At 38.2% G+C, this 22,708-nt stretch overlaps 1 protein-coding gene across 1 annotated transcript in view; it reads right to left on the reverse strand.

Moving 5' to 3' along the window:
- Nucleotides 1-22,708, reverse strand: part of vstm2lb (V-set and transmembrane domain containing 2 like b) — a 33,788-nt gene that overhangs the window by 10,198 nt on the left and 882 nt on the right. The window lies entirely within an intron of this gene.

Below are 22,708 nucleotides of genomic sequence, written 5' to 3' on the forward strand. Positions count from 1 at the left end.
CACAAAAATTGGACTGGTAGTTTTTTCGATAATCCTGACAAACAGACAAGCATTACCAAAAACATAACTTCAGTCAGACAACTCATGTTTTAGGATGTTTATTCAGCAGCAGAACATGACTTAAGTTTGGCGTCTAGACTCCGACTTCATCACTCCCCACAGGTTAAGTTACATAGAGACATAAGGGGAGTGATGAGCAAATTCTTGAAACCTCCCGTTGGAGCCTACAGGTGGATGCTGGGGTGGAGGTGGGGTAAAAAGAGCTGGCAGCAACACTGTGCAGGGCAGCAATGCATGCAGGCAGAGGGGGAAATGGGAGGTTCAGTAGTTTAAATAGACCGTCAGATTGGAAGGGTGCATTTGGTATGTACTATCTAGAGTGAGGTATGTCACACGATTGGCATTGCAGCTCGAGTTGTCTGACTGAACTAACTCACAGGCGTCGCCGCATTTCTTCTGTGGAGGAAACAATAGGTTTTGAGTGTTAATTTTCATTCTTTACTTCGAAAACAGCAGTTTGACCAAATACTGAAGTAAAATAAAAAATACGTCTGAACTCAAACACCACTCACACACATCTTCTAGAACTCTTCTCATTAGTGAGGTACTCATCAACCAAAATGACAACTAGCAAACTCAGTGTTGAAGACAATGAGATGCTGTTAACTAGGGCTGGGGCGATTCATCACTGTAATCAATGTCATTGATTACAAAACTATGTTGATTTGCAGATCGTGCAGCAACGCTTCACTGCATACTGCTAGGATTAGTAAGAGCATGGATTCGCCCAGAGTATTTCAGACAGAGATGTAACAGTTGGGCTCTCTTGACTTATCACAGCAGGACAAACTGCTCCATACGAGTGCTTGTGGAGAAGCACCAAGCGACCTGTACTCCTCCTGCAGCAGCAGCAGCAGCAGCATCATCCTGTTGACTTTTTGTCAGCACCCAAACACGATACATGAGGATTATCAACACATGGAACACGTTTCTGTTAGTAGAAATCACTTTAATCAGACTTTCTAGAAATTTCTTAATCACAGTGATGTCTGCACCACCGCTGCTAACTTTACACCATGCGTCATCTGATGTGTTATTCTGCCGTTTTGTACTTTCAGCACACATTCTTAGCCATGTATGAGGCAGAAATAGCTAAAAATAATGTTACAGACGGTCTGTAATTCATTTAATTTGCCAGAAAAACAACAAAAAGTATTTTCTTTGGCCCACACTGATGAAAAATACACTGACAGTGATAATCTGCATATGACTCCAGTGATGAAATAACCACATGTCATATCTAGTTTTTAGTCAAAATACTAATTGTCCAGTTCAGTATTTTCATGACAGTGATTAGTTAAATTAATTTGCATCACAGCTAGTTTTGGTCCACACTTTATAATATGCCACTATTCTAATTATTCTAATGTGCTTTATGTGTTTATTTTTCAGTATTATGATTAAATAAAATATTGAAATATTAATGAGACAAGTTTTTGATATGTATTTTAGGTACAAAAATTGTTACGTAATTGAATAATAACAAAAATAATCATTAGATTAATTGATGAATTAATTGATAGATTAATTGATGAATCAAAAAATAATCATTTAGATGATTAACGATTAGATTAATTATTTTTAAATGCGTTAGGTGCAGCAGTTAGAGTTGTTAAAGTTAAAATATGTAACATTTCCACATTAAAATGTCTAAAATGTCATCATGTCATCACAACTGTCAGTGAACTCCACTTTGTCCACTGCAAAGAAGCTTATTTTTCAACTGTAAATGTCCCACTCAGTTGTATCTTTTGCAATGTTTACATGTGTTTATGTAAAAAATAAGCTTTAAAAAAGGGCTTCATATTGTTATCAAATTTTTAAAACCCAGATATCCATTTCAACATCAGCTTCAAATTCCAGTACTAGTCTTGGTATATTAGAATACAGTAATGGGATTGTTACTGACACAAATGAACTTAAATGGCACAGCATTTTGTTTGAGGAAGAATTTAGCATAAACCAAGCAAAACAATGTATTTATTTCAATTGTGGTCCTAAAATTGCAGGATCAGGCATGCATGGCATTAAGAGGCAAAAATAATATGGCATTCTTCAGAGAACTTTCAAATATATTCATATTTCCATGTTTTATTGTAAAGCTATAACATGCTGTAAATAAAATATATAATAACTTAACTGAATCAAATTTTATTATGTGGAAGCTTAAAACAGCAGAGTTTGATTCTTTCACTGAAGAAATAAAATACCACTGAAACAAATAGAAACAAGGCATTCTGCAGATATTACATTCACATTCATGTCACTACATACTAAGACAAACATAAAAACAGTAAAAGACAGATAGATAACAAGATATCAAGGCAGAGAAATAGATGGTTTTCTGGAGAAGATTTTTAATTTCAGCGCAGCTCTGTGTGAAGCAAAAGGAGACAAAAACATTAACTGCTTCTGCACAGATTTCTTGTGGTTTTGCTGCACAGTGGGATATACTTTCTGGGACAATTTCATGTAGCGCTAGCTGTTCCGCGATGTCATTGTCAACTGTAATCACAACTGACTTAATGATTCACTTTCATCTGATGACGCTCGTCTTTCCTGATAGCAGAAAAGATTTTTCAGGATAACAAAGCAACCCATTTTGAATTGAATAAGTCCAAGAGATCAGAAATAACATCTGAGGGAAAGTTCTGATGATTATCTTAAGTTAAAGCTACGACAAGGAGTTTTTAACTGGTTATGAAACAGTCTCTCAGCTTATTACTGATGCCTCTAAATCAATATGCACGAGAAGATTGACTATTTCTACTAAGAAATGGCTGCCACCAGATTTTCCTTGAAATACAAAGACAAAGTCATAGTGAGTAATATTGTGGCCAGTTAAAAAGAAGCAGGACATTTTTCTTGAGATAATTATATTTTGTGATTATAGCACTACCAATTTTGTCAATAGAGGCCTCCAAAATCAAGACTATGTGAAAGGCATGGGCCAAATCACTGTGCCTCATGCAAGAACCACTCATACAAACAGATTTATACTTAAGCGGTGCATACGAGTGATTTATTATATATATATTTTGAACGTTCTTTCAGATACAAACACAATCTACGAGTGGTCCAGACCTGTGCAGTCAGTTTGCTATTATCCAAACCAAGTTTTTTCACTAATGACTGTATATTTCATTAGTTTAAAGACATTTTGAATTTGAAAAATAAATTACACTTCATAATTATGTCAACATTATCCTGCTTGACTACATTTCAAATTAGAATATAATTGTAAGTGTACATATAAAACCTCATTCAGTGATCTATTATGACCTGCTGTCAGGTGTATTAGCTGTGTATCTTCACATGCAGGTTTATGAAGTCCCTGTCCAGGTGAACATCCACACTTATTCTGTCCTCCTCTATTCTTCCCCTTCATCCTCTCCTCTTGCTGTAGTCATTACTATGGCTGTGGCGAGTCTTTTTTTCTTTCTCTTAAGTCATTTTCATATTGAGACACTTCTTCTTTATTTCAGTGACAGTCCGACCCTCCGGTAACATGGCATTAACAGCACTCACTTTTCCCATTTCTTTGCTTTAGCAGGTCTTTTAGTTCCACTGCTGATGCTGTTAAAATGACAGATTTTCCTTTATGGATCTCTGAAAGCAGGACGTCAAACTCCAAACTCGTCAAGTTCTTCTTTTTGATGCCTTTTTCATGAGTGAACACTTATGGAGCAAGAAGTGCAGCCACATATGGTATTATTGAGGCGTTAATTATGCTAATTTATAGGTCTCATGCACGTACAGTCAAATATGCACAGGTGAATAATTTACACGGTTTTCTGAAGTTACGAGCGTTGAATCTGAGGTGGCGTGTCTGTATGCACCCCTTGTATGAAAAAAAGGAAGAGAAATTTAAGACAAGAATATGAAAATGTTCTTGCATGAGGCCTGTTGTTTTGCAAGTCACAAGTAAGTGTCAAATCTTTTCACTCAAGTCCCAAATCACAACTGACAAGTCCTAAGTCCTACACTTTTAGTTTCTAGTCCTAATCAAGTAGCAATGGTATTTTCACAAGAGAGCCTTTCCATTTTGTTTTTATTGACCATCACATAGATTTGATTTTGTACAAAAATTTCTTTGGTCTTTGCTCAGTGACTTAATTTTTTTCCTGCAACTTGTTTGAATGCTGTCAGACAAAGTGGCTCGGGGAAAGAAAGTGTCGACTCTCTGAGTCTGAATAGCATTAATGTTAGATGATTCTCGAAATTAAGGGAAATTAATTAATTCGTGGCACTTACTTTTTAATCTTTGGTTTTGGGGGAAGGTGTTAATCAGGTATTATTACAGCTTGGAAAATCAGGCAAACTAGAGTGTTTAATACATATATACAATATGAGATACATTCATTTGATGTTTGAAAGCTTTGTATGTCAGATGAACGACAGATGACCTCACAGCAGGGCCGAGCAATTAATCGATCATTTTATCGAAATTGCAACATGGTCTATTTGTTAAAATTAAATATTCCCTCTACTATAACAAATCATATTACACTTTCAGTATCAGTCAAAATAAACTTTTGAGCCCTAGCTCACTAAGCAGCCAATTATTTCTTGAATTCTACACATAACAAGGCTAAATGAATACTTGAGTGAAAAGATAAATCCCTCTTATTCATTTACTGCCACAAATTCCTCTCACTCTGATGGGATAAAGAACATAAATTGAAAAACATATCCTGAACGGGGCAAGGTTGAGGTAAGATGCAGATTTGTTGCCTTTGTGTCTTCAGACATATTTCAAAGAGAAGAAATTCTCTTTATGGTTTCACACCAAGGATGTTTCTTTTAATAATTCATGTTTGAAAAAGCACTTTGTAGGAGTGTTTTAAAATGGGATGAATGAGTAAAATAATTCTTTCACCTCTTATTCAGGCGTATTCTTATTATTTCTTACATTCCTTTCTCTGGCCATGCGTCTTATTATTCTGGCTGGCACTCCTTCACTCGAATGCGTGATGAAGAGCACAGAGGGTATGACAAAACTTATCACAATGTCTTGTAATAATGTGTTCTGAACATATGGTGCCAGAGCTGAAGCCTGGAATAGCAGAGAACTTCACTGTGCATAAAATATATGAGCAAAACAACAGAGGGTGGCATTTCAATCATCTGAGTTTTCTTAGTATGCGATACAGGCGCTGGCACTTTTTTTTTCATCATCCAGATACAGTATCAACAGCTAGCAGCAGAGCACAGACAGCAGCATCTGTCACTTTGAACAGGCTGCGTTCTCACACACAAAAAGATGTTTGTGGGACACACAGCAAAAGACACCACAAGGAGCATGGAGTGAACCGGTAAAGATTATATAGGGAAAAAAGTGAAAAATACTCTCTTAATTGAAAATTAAATAATGCTTAAATTATAGCTAATTAACTCGACTTTAGGCTGCAGCTGACAGGTTCACATGGCAGATCATTAACTATGCTAACATTAGCTGTCAGGCTCAGTTGTGAGCCAGAACGCTTGAACGGTTCTATGAGCTGAGTGGACTAGAATATGTCTCATTGGCAAGTCCTATCTAAGGTTCATTTTATTTACTGGGGTAGTGAACATTGCAATAAGAACTTTATGGTGCCAGGTATCAGTCAAACCCACAGCCGCTGCCAGGGTAACAGAGATTTGGCTTGTGAAGAACTTTTGATTAATGATTGCATCAAAATATAAATTAATGGTCTTATTTTTTTGTTTGGCTAGTGACCGTGGTATAAGTTAGACAGGTGTCCCTTGAGGTGAATTAATGGACTCCATGTCAACCATTAAGTCCTGATAACAGATACCTTGTCTTACCTTACTTTGCCATTATCCCGTACATATAATACATATATGAGTCAGCTGGAGACAGTGTCTTCAGCCAACTAATAAAGCTAAAGTTGGCTTGGTTAGCTAGCTAGCTACAGCTGATTGTGTACCACTGCCTGAAACCTGTGATTTCACACTATTTATGTCATGAAACAGTCATACTCTACAACTCACAAGCAAAATAGAAAACTGGTGAAGAACTAATGAAGCCAGCTGAGTCTCCACAGCCATCTTAAACCACAGTGTGTGAAATCAAAGTCAAGTCAAGGAGAGAGCTGCACAGGGAGTCCTCAAATACATTTGGGAGTCCACAGCTACAGTAGGACTGGCTTATAGCTGCAAGGTAATTCCTGCACTTTCCCATTTCCCCAGCCGGCCAATAAGACCTCAGTTCCGCAAACGCAAGATTTTTCTCAATTTTCCACCTCTTTATTTCTCGTTTAAATCCTTTCTCAGCTCTTTCTCTCTCTCCTGCCACCTCTCTCTCCAGCTCACTAACATCTCCCACAAATCTCCCCCTCTTCTTGTTGAAAACACTACACTTTTACTCCTCTCTCTCTGTTTTCTATTGCCCTTTCATTCTTACTTTCTACCTATTACAGGTTCCTACCTCTTTCTTCCACTCTCACCTTCCTTCCTTAATTCAGTTCCCCTCCACACTTTCTCCTCCTCTCTGAGCCCCTCTCGCTGAGTGGGCAGTCTGTGTCTATTGGCTCTCTGGTGTCTGGCATAAAGAGATGCTTCCAACTCCCACAGTAGCTCACTACATCTCCTGGAGCCTTGCCCACCGGCTCTGGCAGGTGTTCAGCATCCTGAGAGTCTTACCCTGTGTGCGTCTCGCTGTGTGTGGTGCCCTGTGGCTTGTTGTCAGCACACAGTGTACAGTATGTGTGTGCAAATGCAGCTGAGTGGATCTGAATTGCGTAACATTTTCCTGACGCAATTGGTGCTGCTGTGTGTTTATGTATGCAAGCCATAATGCACAGATTCTCCCTGTACAATAAAGTAATGGACGAGGTGGAGGCAGAGAATGAGAAAAGAGCCTCTCTATGATCATTTTACAACATTCAACACTAACACAGATTCATCTCAACCAAAGTACAAGAAATCACAACGATTCAAAAAAGCTCAAAGGACAAAGAAGAACGGCTTTAACAGATGGAGGAGGAGGACAGAGAAATGACAAATGAAAATAAATGTATGAGTGACTCTCCACATTATGTGCTGCAATCATTAGAAAACTGCAAACTCTGCTTTTACTTTCTTTGTTCCATCATGCAGATTAAAAGTAAGTGTTGTATGCTATTTGAATCCAACATATCATTAACTTTATTTTCCAGTTTGAAGAGCAAATATCCTTATTACAAGCATTAGGAATAAAAGGCAAAAAAGAAATAGATATAAAATCAAAAGACATACTATACGCTAAATCAATTGGTACCACTCTGTCCAATATTGGTCAGAATTGTTAATGTTGGTATACAGGTATTTAGGTGTTGTGTATGTTGATAATTTGATCATTTATGTTTTGACATGCACATTTTCTGTCAGCAAAACCTTCCTGAGGCCCTGAGTAAAATTCTTCACACAGTCACATCTGACGCCCCAGGTGTCCCACTACAGCCCTCTCACCTTTAAAACAGTTTGCTCCATCTGTCTGTCTATGAACAAGTAGACCTATACAGAGCACAACAAGATATAAACAAACAATATAATTAGCGTGCATTACAATACAGGATAAAACAGATAGAAGCTTGCACAAATGCACAGGGATTACATTTCAATGAGTTATTATAGGCTAAATAAGCAGAATCATAAATATGTTTTTATATTTGTTGGCACGTTTATTGAAAAAATTTTTTAGTGACAACATGGGCTGGTGGTTAACTGATAAGAAAGAGTAAACAATGTCCATATCTTGTCTGGACAGGTCCCAATAGAGGTATCTACTGGAAAGGACAGGTTTCATTTTGTACATGTGCATGTTCTTGCGCAATGCAGTTATCTTTTTCTAGCTCCAGTCTATAAACACCATTGCTCATTGGTGTTTATTAAACATAGCCTTATGAATAGTATGTCACTGTCACTTTTGTCAGGCACAAAGTCACAGAACACAGCCCTGGAGGAGGCTGCAAGCAAGACACAAACAAACAAAAAGATGCACTGCCCAGCTAATGTTTGGTTTGTATGACAGACAGACTAGAGAGAGACTGCACTGCAGATAGCACGTCAACTTCATGTTACTGCTGACATAAAGTTTATAGGGGTGAGAGGTGAGAATGCAAGTTTACCTGATTGCTCTTCTCACGATAAAGTGCTTATCTTTAGTTGAGTTAAGACAACAGTAAAGACAGATGCATTCACATCCACTAAACCTCTGTGGGTCAGACACAAAGATCAATGCAATAAAAACAAACTCTTGTAAAACAGGCTTTAGTGGTTAATAAAAAAAAAAAAGAAGTGACATCGTAATCATCTTACATGTGGTAAAACATCTTTATATGGAGTAGAGCTACCCTCACCACTAATGTACAATATCTGTGCTTTAAACGTGACAAGAAGTGCAATCAAACCCCATAATCCCCTGTGGTATATAACAGTCTACAATGACCATATGGCTTGTCAGCGCATGCTCTTGTGAATGGAGTTACAATATGCTTCTTTCAGTTTCTATCTTCAGTAATGGATATGATTTTCTCAGTAATTCTTCAAGGAGATCCATTAAAGCCTTTTAATTGAATTTTTGGACATATTGACAATAAAACTTTCTGTCGCTAATGTGCTTTATCAGTTTTATTGCTTTTTCAAACTCGTCAGTGGAACTTTTCATGACCTCACTCATGCTGTAATCCATGAGTTACAGCGAATAAAAGTAAGATTTTTCAAGTACTGCATGTTATTCAGTCAAACACTGTTTTATAGTGCTTGTACTACTGTAATTTAGTTTTAAACTCTATATCATATGTCAATGTCTGTTGTACATTTGTTAAAAAAAACAAAAAAACAAAACCCTTTTAAAACCTGTTATCACAAATGTGATCTGTGTAAAACAATCCAGGAATGTATCTGTCTTTTGACTTTAGAAATACTAGTTAAAGTGAAAATATAATTAAAATATAATACAGAGAATCAGGCTTCACACTCACTTGCACTTACTCCAGTTTTATCTCCTCACTTTCCATTGCCAGAGGCAATTTCTGTGAGCTGCAATAGAAACTCCTTTATGGTAAACTGCAGTGATCAGCACATTCTAACACCAGGAAACATTACCTTTGGGAGGGTTGGGACATAAAGTCCAGGTAAGGAGCAATTTTAACCAAAATGAAGAGCATTAATTATACAAAATGGTACTGGTGCATACTAACCACAGAAAGGAAAAAGAAATCGAGGGAAGTGAACTAAATCCAAAATTTGTTGGATATTGAAAGACTTGAGTTCATTCTTGCTTAAGCTAAGGGAGTCAAAAGTTTGAGGATCTGTGTCAATATGAGTACACTAGAATTTAATTTCTCATTGAAACTTACTTACAATTTTCCTCAAAATCCATGCATTAAACCCCCAGTTACATCAGAAAAAAATCCATATGTGACTTTCAAGTGAAGTGTGTACCTCATCCAGATTGTGCCTCTTACAGTTACTAAAACTAAAAAGTTTTCATAGCATTATACAATGTTCTCTGTGTCCACCTCACCCTGACACCAAACCACTGCATATTCTGAGCTGGCTGTTCCTCATGTTCATGTCAGCCTGTTCTTTATTCATGAGCTGTGGTACCCATGTAAAACTCAGCTGCACTTAAGTGGTGTCAGAATAATCAGAAAAAAAATCTGTTGCCCAACTTACTGAGCTGTTATGTTGAAATCATCATGATTTGTAATATTTGTATTAGGTTGTAAACATTAGTTGCTGTCCCTGTAGGGTGACCAAGATTAGTTAGAGGAGATATTAACATTAATCCTGATGGCAAGTCAGGTAATGTTTTGTGTGCTGGTGCAGAAACAAGACTGGGACACAGTCACTTTGTAATTTAAAGCTTCAAACTGTTTCAGCAGATTTGCAACATGAATCTTCACTGGGGTGCTACTTTCAGCCAACTGTCAACCAGATGCTGCAAGTACAACAACAATCCTACCCTGCCCTGTGAAACATCCATGTTGTTTCCACATAACAATTTAAAAGCTCATGAACAAACCAAAGTCAAATGAAGTGAACTGATATCTAGTTAATAAGTTGTACCTACGAGGTAAATTGACAACATGTGATTGTTAAGTATGCTTCACACTCAAAAAAACAATGTTTTAAACATTTAATTGATTTGTTTTTAATCACAATTTGCTTGGAATCAAAAAACAACTTTGGCAAACTGCAACAAAATATGATCCTACTGTCATGATACAATTTCACTAAGAGTTAAAAGATAATAAGAATGAATTGTTGCCCAGCCTTAAGGGCACAGTTCACCCCAAAATCAAACATCCATATTTTTCCTCTGGCCCGTAGTGCTGTTTATCCTTCTAGATAGTTTTGGAGATATCAGCCATAGAGATGTCTGTCTTCTCTCCAGTATAATGGAACTAAATGGCACTCAGCTTGTGGTCTAATAGAAAGGAAAGTAGTTCAGGTAGGTTCTACTGCAGAAAGAAAGTAGTTCCTTAATGAAACTGTCCACAACAAGGTCTGTGGATTATTTTGAGTAATTGAGTCATGGTATCTACAAAGGGATGCTGGTGTTGAATTTTTCAAATGCATTTGGTGCTTTAAGCATCACAAGCTGAGCACCATTTAATCCAATAATAGAAGAGAGACAGATATCTCTACGCTGATATATCTGCAACTCACGCAAAACTATCTAGATGGATAAATAACACTACAGGCCAAGGGAAAAATATGTATTTTTGATTTTGGGGCGAACTGTCCCTTTAACCTGTTGCCATCATGCAAAGTGGAAAATATATTTGCATCATATGTTATGAAAGAAACATTCATGAAACTCATTAACACCACCAAATCATGCTGTGCCCAAACAAATATCACACCGTCCTGCCTCACTTGTCCTTCCTCCTCCTCCTCCTCCTCCTTTCTCCTCCTCTTCTGCTTTATCGATCTGACAGTTGTCAAATTGCCTTTCAGTTTGCTATGCAGGCACCATCTTCAACCTGCCTGTGAAACACGACTTGTTGACAAACAGACTGTCTCCCGGTGTCTGCTGTGCCAACGTCAGGCCCTGACAAGCCTGCTCAGCAGACGTCCAACTGTTTCCTGACTTTAATCACAGTAGCGTCACCAGAAATCAATCCCATAACCTTGGTGGAATGCTAAATCAACACAAAACCCGACTCCGCTGGTACATTTTCATGGCCCCGAACTGGCAGAGAAAAGGGGGATAATAAGAAATACCTGTGATGTGAATATTGACTTCCAGGGAAATCTCAAGCATGCTGGGTTGCCTCATTTATAATGCTACAGAGCTTGAACAGAAAGAGTTTGCTTGACTTGGCCTTTTCTAAGTATAGATTTTCATAAAAGCAGCACTGTGAGAACCGTGCTCCAGTAGAGGCAGGGGACCCTTATTTGAAGATGCGAGTACAGTACATGCATTTTTAAAATGGTCTTCCTTGGCATTTTTAACGGTATTTCTCAGAGAGCAACGATAGAAATGAGGCCATGAGAACACAGAGGCGGCTGCTCGCTATCCACCAAAGACTCATTAAAAATGAAAAGGGGAGAAAGTAATCAAAGAAAGCAATGTGGTGGAGGACATAAATATATAAACAAATGTATGCTTCACCAGTCCAAAAGAGACCACTTTTAAATATTTTCTTCAGGTCCAAGGCAAAATGAGGAGGATAAATCCAGCCTGAGTGGCAGTGTGAGGTCAATCCATCGATCCTCTCCCCCATCCTCCCTGCTATGGAGGGAGCTTGAGCTGTTTGAGGATGACTAAATTACAGAGGGCTTATTAGCATGGACGAGAAGCAAGTGTGACACCCGTATCTGTGCTGGTCCATGTGTGTGTGCCTGTGTGCGCGTGTGTGTGTGAGAGAGAGAAGCTTGCAGGGTAAGCTTGTCCCAGCTCTGCAAGCTTTGGTTTTTCTTTGTCAAACGATTAAAGGATAAGGCTGGTGTAAACATATTACATGAAAAGACCAACACCAACAACGTGTTAGTGCATCTCTCAATACTTTCCCCAATCTTTACAAAAGCTTTTAGCAAATGTAACTCAAACAGGAGTAAATGGTGCATTTAAAGTGATTGACGATGTTAGACAGGGGCCCCAGTAACTGATGAAGGTGCCTTCTTTAGATTTTACATATTGGTTAGACACTATTTGTGAAAATAGCAGAAATAGATAATTGAGAAGAACAACTTATCACCTCCGCCACATTTAAGTGCTTGAGTACTGTGTAATATCTGTTACTAGCTAGGCCACCGCACTGCTGGTACGTTGCATCTACAGCGCTGAAAAGGTGCATGTGGGAGTGACTTACGATAAACTACAATGCTTGTATTCATGGTAAATGAAATGTCATTCAGTGTAACGGAGGTGCATGTGTTTTTAATAGTTTTGGTAAACTGGCATAGTTAATTCTTAAATGTGAATTAGTCGGGAAACTCTCAGTTAATTTTCAGTTTCCAAGGGGTTTTATCAACACTTGCATGCTGGCCAACTGTTTACAATCTGTCCCTTACTACAGCTAAACAGAGCACAAAAACACAAAATATTCTGAAAATGTTTTAGTCTAGAAATAGTTAATGTAGCAACATAATTTGACCCATATTTTAGTTTTAGAGTTTTACACGACTTTAAGGAGCTTTTGTTCGAAAGCATGACACAAAATGGTGGCTAACTGGTAACGATCTCTCTCATTTTACAGCCAAACAGTACACAAAAATATGTGTCTGAAAACATTTTGTGCGACGCATTGACAGTATCTTGATCCACATTTGATCAGTACTACCTAGTCTGACAGTTTGATCTGAGTTTCAGAAGCCTGAGGTGCAGCACTGGACATACCTGCTGACAGGATGGAATTGGACAGACCTACAACCAATCACAGCAGCGAAACATGTCACCTGACTTTTCAAATGTGGACCAGTGACGTACCTCTGTAGAGCCTAAAAGTAAATAGTAAATAAAAGGTCACTACTAACCCGAACAGATCCAAGGCTGGTGGAATTCAGTCTAAATGGAAGGGGGACAGACTTACCTGCCGGCACAAATGAAAACATGATCTTGGCAGATTCATGTGGTTCCCCGGCTGAAGCTCTGTGGAGCTCTGCGGCAGATGAATAAGCTATTTAATCAGGCTTTGGATACTAGAACTGTCACAATTTATTTGAAATTTCAGCCACAACTTCAACCTGTAAAGCTGCACTGTCCATCAGTTAAATGACTTAAAACACAACCGCCATACAGTAAATGTAACTTGTCACTCAAGCAAGGCAGCGGACGTACTGCAGATGAACTGAACGCCGTGAGAATTGAAGCTCAGCTTAGGTTTAATCAGGGACACAATCTTCACGCTTCATTCATTCACAGCTCTCTCTCTTACTTTCTTTCCTTTTCATTCTCAGTCAGCTGATTATGGATGTTCACTTGTCAGTTAACCAAACAGATGTTGGCGCTATTTCAATCAGCCAATCGTGTTGTTGCCGACAAACTTTAAAATCTGTTCTCCTCCCTGCTGTCAGCTGTCATTTAAGTGCAGAATCGTTATGAATCTCCTCCAGTTCTTCATATCCAGTGCCCTCATCATGTCCTGATCTTCAGCCATCCCTTCACCACCACCAGTGTCTAGACTCCATCCTCCATCCCTACATTAATCACAGCTTCACTACCCCCTTATACATGATCACATCACAATGAGGTCTAATCGCCAAATACTTTCCACAGTTCTCATCCAGATTTGTACACATGTCAATCAAATATATTTTTTACACTCAGAATGAAGTCTCTGCTGATTGATTGATTATTTTACCTTGCAAAATGTTTAGGTGTGCTGTGTGAAACAAAAGGACAGGAAAAGAGGCATGAGGAGTATTATAAGAATAAAGTGAGAGCTAGCATGGCTCACAAGCTAACAACAGCATTTCACTAGATGAAAATAATAGTGTTTTAGCAAATGCACTTCTTAGCAATTGGCCATTGTGATAAATAATTTGTGAATCTTTTTGTCCACTTGGATACCTCTGATATTTTTGAGGAAAATACAAACAATGGAAGAATGAACTTGTATCACCACGTATGAAATCAAGGGATTTGAAAACGTTGCCACACACCTCACAGTCATGTAAAGGCATAGCAAGAATAAGACAAAAAAAAGATTTTGGAATGAAACCTGTAATAACTGCTGAAAATCCTTCTCTAGGTTAAGTGCAAACATTTTTCACCTGAAAAGTTGCTACCTTACGGGGACAGCCAGTAAAATCAGGGTCATTAACTCAATGTTTCCATTTGAGTCACACCCGTAGGGCACTGAAGAGAAGAAATGATTCATTGAAAAGAAAAAATCAGACACAGTAAATACCAAGACATAAAAATCCAGCTTAATGTCGTAACTTCCACCAAGGTGAATGTAAATAGCCCGTGAACAGAATCCCTGTGGGAAGAGGTATTTCACTAACTTGATGAATGGCTTTAATAATCAGGGAAGTCCTAAGGGAACGGTGGATGAAACAACAAGAAGCTCCTGTAATAAAGAGACCTGCTGCAGATATTTATCTTGATCTTAAAAAGCTTTAATCCTGAATGTAGATAACCAACTAGAGGAAGAACTTATGTTTGCTTGGGGAATATGGGAAAAACCTTCAGGGGTTACAGCTCTTTGTAATGGTTTAGGGGCTACAGTTTTCAACCAATATTAATATATTGTTTTACAGCCTGATTAAGTCAGTTTTATCAAAGGTATCGGATTATTTGATGTAGAGTTGTATGAGGTACTTATTGATAGTCTTTGGCTGCCTGCACACCCTCAGTTAAGACTGTTTCTTAAACTTTTTACAGCACACACAACTTCAGAAAATACTGAGCTTTCCAAGTACTACCTTACCGTTTTGTGTTGTCCGCTTCATTTTCAACACGACTTGCTTGAAATATTCTCCTCCTGATCTGAACTTCTCTTTGTAATAGTTCCCATTTGGAGCCACAATTACAGTGTTCTTGAAGCATTTACTTTCATTGTCTTCATTTAACCTCAGCTTACAATCTTAACATCACAGTTTAGCTTGTAGCTACTGTTAATCAGACTGATATTAAAAATAGAGGAAAGACATAAATTATTTTTAAATTGCATTTAAGTGATCTCATATTTTATGTATTTTCTTTGGAATTTTTTGCTGCAGTTTGATAGTACTGATAGTATGTTTTTAAATGAATTAATATTTCTGACATTCCTCCACGTACCACTAGAGGCAGCTCATGTACCACCAGTGGTGCACACACCACAATTCGAGAATCTAAGTGTTAAGAGAAGCATAGCAGGCCACCAGCTTGGAAACAATTGCTGTGGTTGAGCTCAGGAACACTATATTAAAAATATTCTCACTGCTTTACTTTGATGTCAGACAGCATTTTCAGACAGCAAAAGCCCAGTATTGCTCTCTCCAAACCAACCAAACTTGTGTTACTATGGGACTTCAATGATTTCTATGTAAGCCATAACAAGTCACGCAAATAACACAAACAAGCTATCAAATCGAGGCTGTGGTAGTCCAGCAACTCCTGTGTTCTTCAAGGTAAAATGACTGATTTCGCAACTGTAGTTTGGTTGGTTTGGAGAGCGTGATACTGGGCTTAAACAACAGTGGTTTACATCAGAAGAGGCAAAGTAAAGCAGTGAAAATCTTCTAAATATAGTATACACTTAAACTGATAGTTTGTTTTGTTTGTTTGTTTGTTTTTTAGGTAAATCACTGACTATCATTAAATACCTCATAAATCCCTTTTACTTATTGTAAACTTATTAATTCCAGGAGTTTTCTCCATCACGTGCAGTCAAGGATGAGTCCAGTGTTATAAATATGATATATAAATATGATTATTGTCACCTTGACTTATTGTGCCAGAGATTTCTGTGCAGCACAGTTACTGTACATGTGACAAACTTAAGCCAAATGTATAAAGGAATCACAATAACACTGATAAATAAAAATATGTAGTCTGGGAATTTGCCAGAAAGTCAATAATGCTGTATTTGGTCCTGGATCAGCAGCGGGGCAAACAGACAGGAGCCTCCTTGGGGAAATAATCGCTTGCTGCGAGACCTTCAGCCTCCATTCAAGGTGGAAGGTAAAATAATGAAATAAGAATGGAGTCGGTAATCAAGCCTGCAGCTGTCTGCCTGTTGCCGCCGATACTCCGGGCATGCACAGTGAATTTTTCATAGCCCTTGAGACACAAGACTCAGAGGCTATTTCTGAGTTTCCTCCCGGTGTGTGGCAACACGAAGTAGCACGTGTTGTTGACAACATATACCTGTGCTCCGAGCCACTTTCAAGAATGCACAATGTGCTCCATCTGGACTCCCCGGGGATGAAAGACAACATTATGTTCTGTTTGGGTATGTTGCCCTTGAGAACCTTTAAGCGATCTTGTGTATGTTTTCATGAGACGGGACAGTTGAGTGACCAAGCTGCTCGGAGCGCTCTGCTAGACATGATCTGTCCAATTTGCACCCATCCAAAGAACTTAACTGGAAGATGAATTGAAATTGAAGCAGTGTCACCTTGGTTGAAGTAGCATTATAAGCTGAAGCATGACTTTAAGGTAATGAAATGTAATCTCTCAACTGAAGTGAGCTTACACAACCTGGACCTCATCACAAATGTACTGTACATTATAATCTCCATCCTCTCGGTTAAAATAACATCTGTATTTTACCGTCACTGCAGATTAAACTGAGTGTAGCTGACCATCAGGTGATAAGGCCCCACACAAAGCTACATTTCTCAGGCTCATTTCTAAGTGTCAAATGCTTTCTTCCCTGCCTTCTTAGTGTGTCTTAGTCATGTTGTCATTATGTTAATTTATGTGCAATGAAAGTTTTGAGACAAGAATCATTCATGTAATCCATTTAAAATTAAAGACAGACAGATATTGACACAAGCCAGTCGAGTTAAAGATAATCTAACCCCTCAAACAAGCGTGTTGCGAGACTCATGTCTGTGCAGGAGGGCGGAGAGAAAGACATTTTTTCTGTGTCCAGCTCTCTGTACTCTAGTAGCTTCTAACTGAATCTCTGAGGTTTTAAATTTAGTTTCCTCCTGCGTGCCTGTTTGTACTTTCATTTTCGCTTTCAGCTGAGCTGTGTTAAGTTAGTGCTGATTTTACTGCTTTATAATGATAGATTTTAATAACAAAACAACAGGGGACTTTTATCGCAATAACTTATAGGAAATGAAGTGTACCCCATTTACAGCTGCTCGATGAGACAAGCGTGTCATTTATGGATCAATGTTTACAATTTCTGTTGGAACATTTGAATTTTGTCTTCGTGCATGTGACCAGGTTCAGTTGGAAAACTGAAACAGTGCATCATCTTTGCATTGGTTCAATTCAAGAATCAGACCTTAAATGTGAACCTGCCCTAAAATATAAACATTTGCTGTTTTTCTCTGATTTCTATGACAGCAAATTACATATCTTTGGGTTTTGGACTGTTAGTCGGACAACATAAATACTTTAAAAACAACACCTTGGATTCTGAGAACATGTGATGTGCGTTTTTAAAACATTTTACTGACCAAATGAGTAATCAGTCATTTTTTGTCTCGTTTTTCCCTTCATGCAATAGGGCAGGAGAGGGTGAGTGAGAGTGGGGTGATAACACAACAAAGGGTCACAGGCTGGAATTAAACCCACGACTGCTGCAGAGGACTCAGCACCAGTACATCAGGTGCAAGCTCTAACTCAGCTAGCAGAGAAAACCCTTATTAATCAATTTCTGAAAAACAAACAAAAAAACAATCAGCAGATCAATAATGAAAACAATCGTTAGTTGCAGCCAGTGTTGTTATGCAGCTGAGACAGGAATAACCATTCAGATCTTTTATGTGACAGTTTTGTGTGTATTCTTAATTGGTCAAATCTCATAAAAAGGTTGCCATTCAACGATAATCAACAATGAATAAAACTGAAAACCTATTCTAATCAAGATTTCCAGAAAATCCCCAAAATAATTCTATTAATGATTTCACAGAACAATCAGTAAAACCAGATGAACATATTTTCAAACATGGGTCATGACAGGCGTAACTCTTTCACACCAGAGATAAGTGCGTCACCAGAGGAAGCAGCTGTCCCTTCAAGTCACGACATGTTAAAAAGTAATCCTGTCTCCGGTATCCTCTCGAGGTGAGCATTGTTTCAGCCATCCTTTCTCTCTCCTGCCGAGCCTCCGCCAGCACCCTCCACTGTGACAGCATGACTGTACAATCTGTTGCCCCCCCCTCCTTTGCACAGTCAGAGCTCCATTAAATTGAAAGCCAATGCAAACTGTCTGGGCTGGCCGTCCTCATTAAGAGGACACCAAGCAGAGGACTGGCAGAGGATCCCAGACACTTTGGAGGCCTAATGAATTGGTACACGCCCCCACACTGTGAAAGTGCTACACTCACGATGGATAACAGGACGAGCACTGCCAAAGAGCACCAACATCGCCGTGTCTTGCACTGGAAATGAAGGGATCAGAATTGATGATGAAACCACGATATGTCGTCCTTAAGAACAAAAACTCTTTCCTCTCTGCCTTCAGTGACTCACCCCTACAGGTGCCAATGGTACACACATTCTTTACTCAAGTAGAAGTACAGATACTGACTGATTCACATTCTTTACCCAAATAAAGGTAAAAAAAGGATGTCTGTTATGCTGTTTTCATCTTGTTATGTCATTTACATTGTTTTTATCTTGTTACATCTTTTAAATCGTGTTACTTCTTTCATGTTGTTTTCATCTTGTTAGGACTTTGTCATGTTACGTCTCCTGCGATGTTTTTCATCTTGCTCAGTTTTTTTTCATCTTGTGACATCTTTTTCACTTTGTTACATCTCCATCATCTATGTGTTTTTTTTGTTGTTGTTACGTATGTACACAGTTTTTTATCTTTGTGCGTCCGTCATGTGTGATATACACTCATGGATACATCAAGGAATCATCTTTTTCATGTTATTTTCCCTTCCATTTAGGTGTTAATCAGTCTTGATGTTAGGAAGGCAGCGTGTAATGATGCAAAATAAAAATAATCGATGATTCTCCTGAAATGCATTAAAACTGAAGTAACAAGCCAGAGTAGAAAGTACAGATAATTGTGTTAAAATGTCAGAAAAAGATGTCAGAAGAATAAATACTTATGTACAGACACCTGAAAACTATATTTAAGTACAGTCACAAAATATTTTTACTTTAATTCCCACGTCTTCCCAGTTGCGTACAGCAGGTGTGAGACATACTCTGACACATATGGCCTACTATGAGGTGAAGGTATTGATCCATGTAACCTGGTCGTTTGTCTTCACAATGAACATATATTTTTGCATCGCATGCAATCAATCTACACTTGAGCTGAAGTGGAAACTGGGGTGCAGGGGCCGAGCGGCCCCCAGCCAGATGCACTTATCTGAAACAAATGAGTCAGGGCTGAATCTAACAAGCACTCTCCAGAACAGTGCATGCAGCCTCTCTGCTCTACATGACGGCTCAGCTCCCCTCTGCTTGGGCAATTTATCAAAGAACCCGATTGAAAATAAATAAATAAATAAAATCCAGAGGATTACTTAACCACAAAGGATACCACAACTGTCTTTTCTGTTGCTGGAGCCGCTGTTTGTTCAAAAGCAAAAATAGAAGGCTTTTATTTTGTTTTCTGGATCAAGTTTTAAAAAACCTGAACAGAGGAGTTTTCATTCTTGTTAAGGCTCCACATCCTGAGGCATTTCTTCTTTATGGCTGGTGTGAGACAAGGAGTGGGAACACAATGATTATAGCCAATTTTAATTAACTCCCTTTGGGAGAAATGCTACTAATTGATTTTCTAACCTGTCCAAGACAGTCAATCCATTTGGAACCGCTGCGCACCAGATCCATTTATAGTGATCGAGCTAAAGCTAACTTGCTAAGCAGAGAAAGCTCGAGGGACAAACTGGTGAGACACTGTGATGAAGTGGTTATCACACAATTTAATTAGATAACAGTAAATCTAAGTCTCGAGCTGGTGCAGAAAGGTAAGATTGCTAGAAGGTAAAAAAATGCCAATTGTGCTCAGAATAGCTGACAATGATTAAAATAACAGAACTTCATTATTCTACATTGGAAAAAATAGTATTGACTGCAAATTAAAGGACAGAGAGTGTCACTACAATAACAAATGCCATAGTTTCATGATATTGTGAAACAGCATGGGATCATGAGAATTGTTGTCTTCACTGTTAAACCACCATTGCAGATAAAAATCTATCTTACATGAAATCACGGCAGAAATCATGTTCATAGATGAGGTAATGTAAAGTTTGCTGACTTCCTTCCTCACTCTGATATATCCCAAGTTTCTCTGGAAGTTAACAATGACCAGCAACCAGATAAAACACACCATCACCTTGAATAAAATGACAGATGTCTCTGGGTTTGAACATGGTTAAAAACATCAAACATCATGATCAAATTATTCAATAAAATGTTCAACAGTTTCACTTAAATGCATGATAGCACATAACGAATATCCTTTGGCTCATAAACAGCTTGACTGCTCTGATCACCTAAAAAGCAAACTTTTGAAACTCAGATTTAATGCATATGGTGGTGCGTTCTTTATACTATGACAGTTTTCCTAAAATTAGATTTAAACAATAGCAATTTATCACCTTGCTTACAATATTGCAATATTAGGCAATAAACTGAATCATAATATCTGTTTCTTGATACATATCGTATCAATCGTATCGGCAGATGCACAGCCCAATTACCTGTGTACCTTGATTAATCAAGCAATTAAATTTAAAATATGGCAAAACTCAAAATGAAGTAATTATTTTTTTTCTTCTGGTCTATATTAAAAATAGGTCACTGAAAATTATAAATAATTATCAAACATCGACTGAAATGAAAAATTGCATTATCAAACATTTTTATGCTGTATCTCCTGACCCTTGCAAGTAAACAGCTCAACAAAAAATATATAAAGTAGGTCTACTGTTTTTAATTTTTGCAGAAAATTTACATATTATACTTTGAAGAAACAGTAATGAAGGTTCCCAGAGGAATACTGAACAATTATACGCTCACCCTCTGAGTTTTGTTCCAACAAGAAGCACCCAGCTGTGACTATAAAATATGGTGAAGGTGTTACAGTACAGTAACAGGGCATCCCAAACCTTCACCCACTTCCATAAAAAGCACACCGTGCGGCACAGTTCCCCTCTCTCTCCTTTGGGTGCCTACAGGAGCTGTAATATGTCTCAAGAACACTGGAGGTACATACCCTTGGCTCTTTAATTTTTGTTTTTACAGCTCCCATTGGCCTGTGTTGTGTTACAAGTTGCAATTTCGTGTCCACCAACTGAAACCTTCAGCCAAACCTGAGCTGTTTGCTTCTCACCATAAATGAATCTGTTCTTAATTTGGACAGGTGACATCCTGCACCGTTGCTCTTGTGTTATTATAAAAAGCATGTCTACTGTCAAAGAATTGACTTTGACGTATAATTACACACACAGCACCAGATCTGCTTTTCATAATTCTCTACTAGTGTCTTAAAAATATCAAATGTGTTTTTAATAGAACATAGTATTTCTAGTTGCCTGTGGACAAGTGGTCTAATTCGCCTACCTTGTAATTGCAATGTTCACAATTTGCCTTTGAGTAGGGCTGATGATGCATGTGTCCCCCTGTGCTCTTTCCTCAGGTTTTTTGCCTGTTGTTCTCTACTGTTGGTCCTCCTCTGATTTGGTTAATAGGATTATGGGAGCTTCAGGTCAGACAAGAATGTTTGCACCAGTGGTGGTGGTTCAAATGCCCAGTGTGTTTTGGTGGAGAGATAACTCATCAAATACATAACTGGAGCTGTTCAGAGTCCAAGAGGACAAGCTTTCAGGTTTTGATTGTATGATAACAGTACGTAAGCTCAGCCTGGAGCAATCACTATAGGCTACAAAAAATTCACTGTACATTTTCCAGGATGTTTGTTAAGCCAGGGAAGCATAGTGTAGGTAACATAAAGCTTATTTTAAATGGAGAGTTCATCCCAAAATAAAAAAATACACATTTTCCCTCTGGCCTGTAGTGCTATTTATCTATCTAGGTTTTTTTGGTGTGAGTTACTGAGTTTTGAAGGTATCAGCTGTAGATGTCTGCCTTCTCTGCAGTACAATGGAGCTGGAGGGCACAAGGCTTGTGGTGATCAAAGTGCCCAAAAAAATGATATTTGGACAAACTCAGTTGCAATGTCTCTTTCTAGAAATCATGACATGGTCAGTTAAGATATATCATGATTTCTGGTAAGAGTCATTGGTATATTTTTGGCGCTCTGAGCACCACAAGCCAAGTGCCATTTAGTTAATCCCACTACGCTGGACAGAAGGAAGACATCTGTGCAGCCAATAACCTCAAAATTCTGCAACTCACACCAAAACAATCAAGATAAAAAGCATGTAATTTTGATTTTGGAGTGAACTGTCCCTTAAACCTCTCAAACTCATATAGGTAAACAAATAGATTTTCATTTCCCATTCTGATCCCACCGTTACAGTCATGAACCATATTTAAAAAAAACAAAAAAACAAGACAACAACAGCCTATATGGGATAGTTTGTGTCATGGTGATGTTATTATAGCACT

The sequence above is a fragment of the Lutjanus erythropterus genome, chromosome 2 (assembly GCF_056507025.1).
Source record: "Lutjanus erythropterus isolate fLutEry1 chromosome 2, fLutEry1.hap2, whole genome shotgun sequence".
Taxonomy (NCBI): Eukaryota; Metazoa; Chordata; class Actinopteri; order Lutjaniformes; family Lutjanidae; genus Lutjanus; species Lutjanus erythropterus.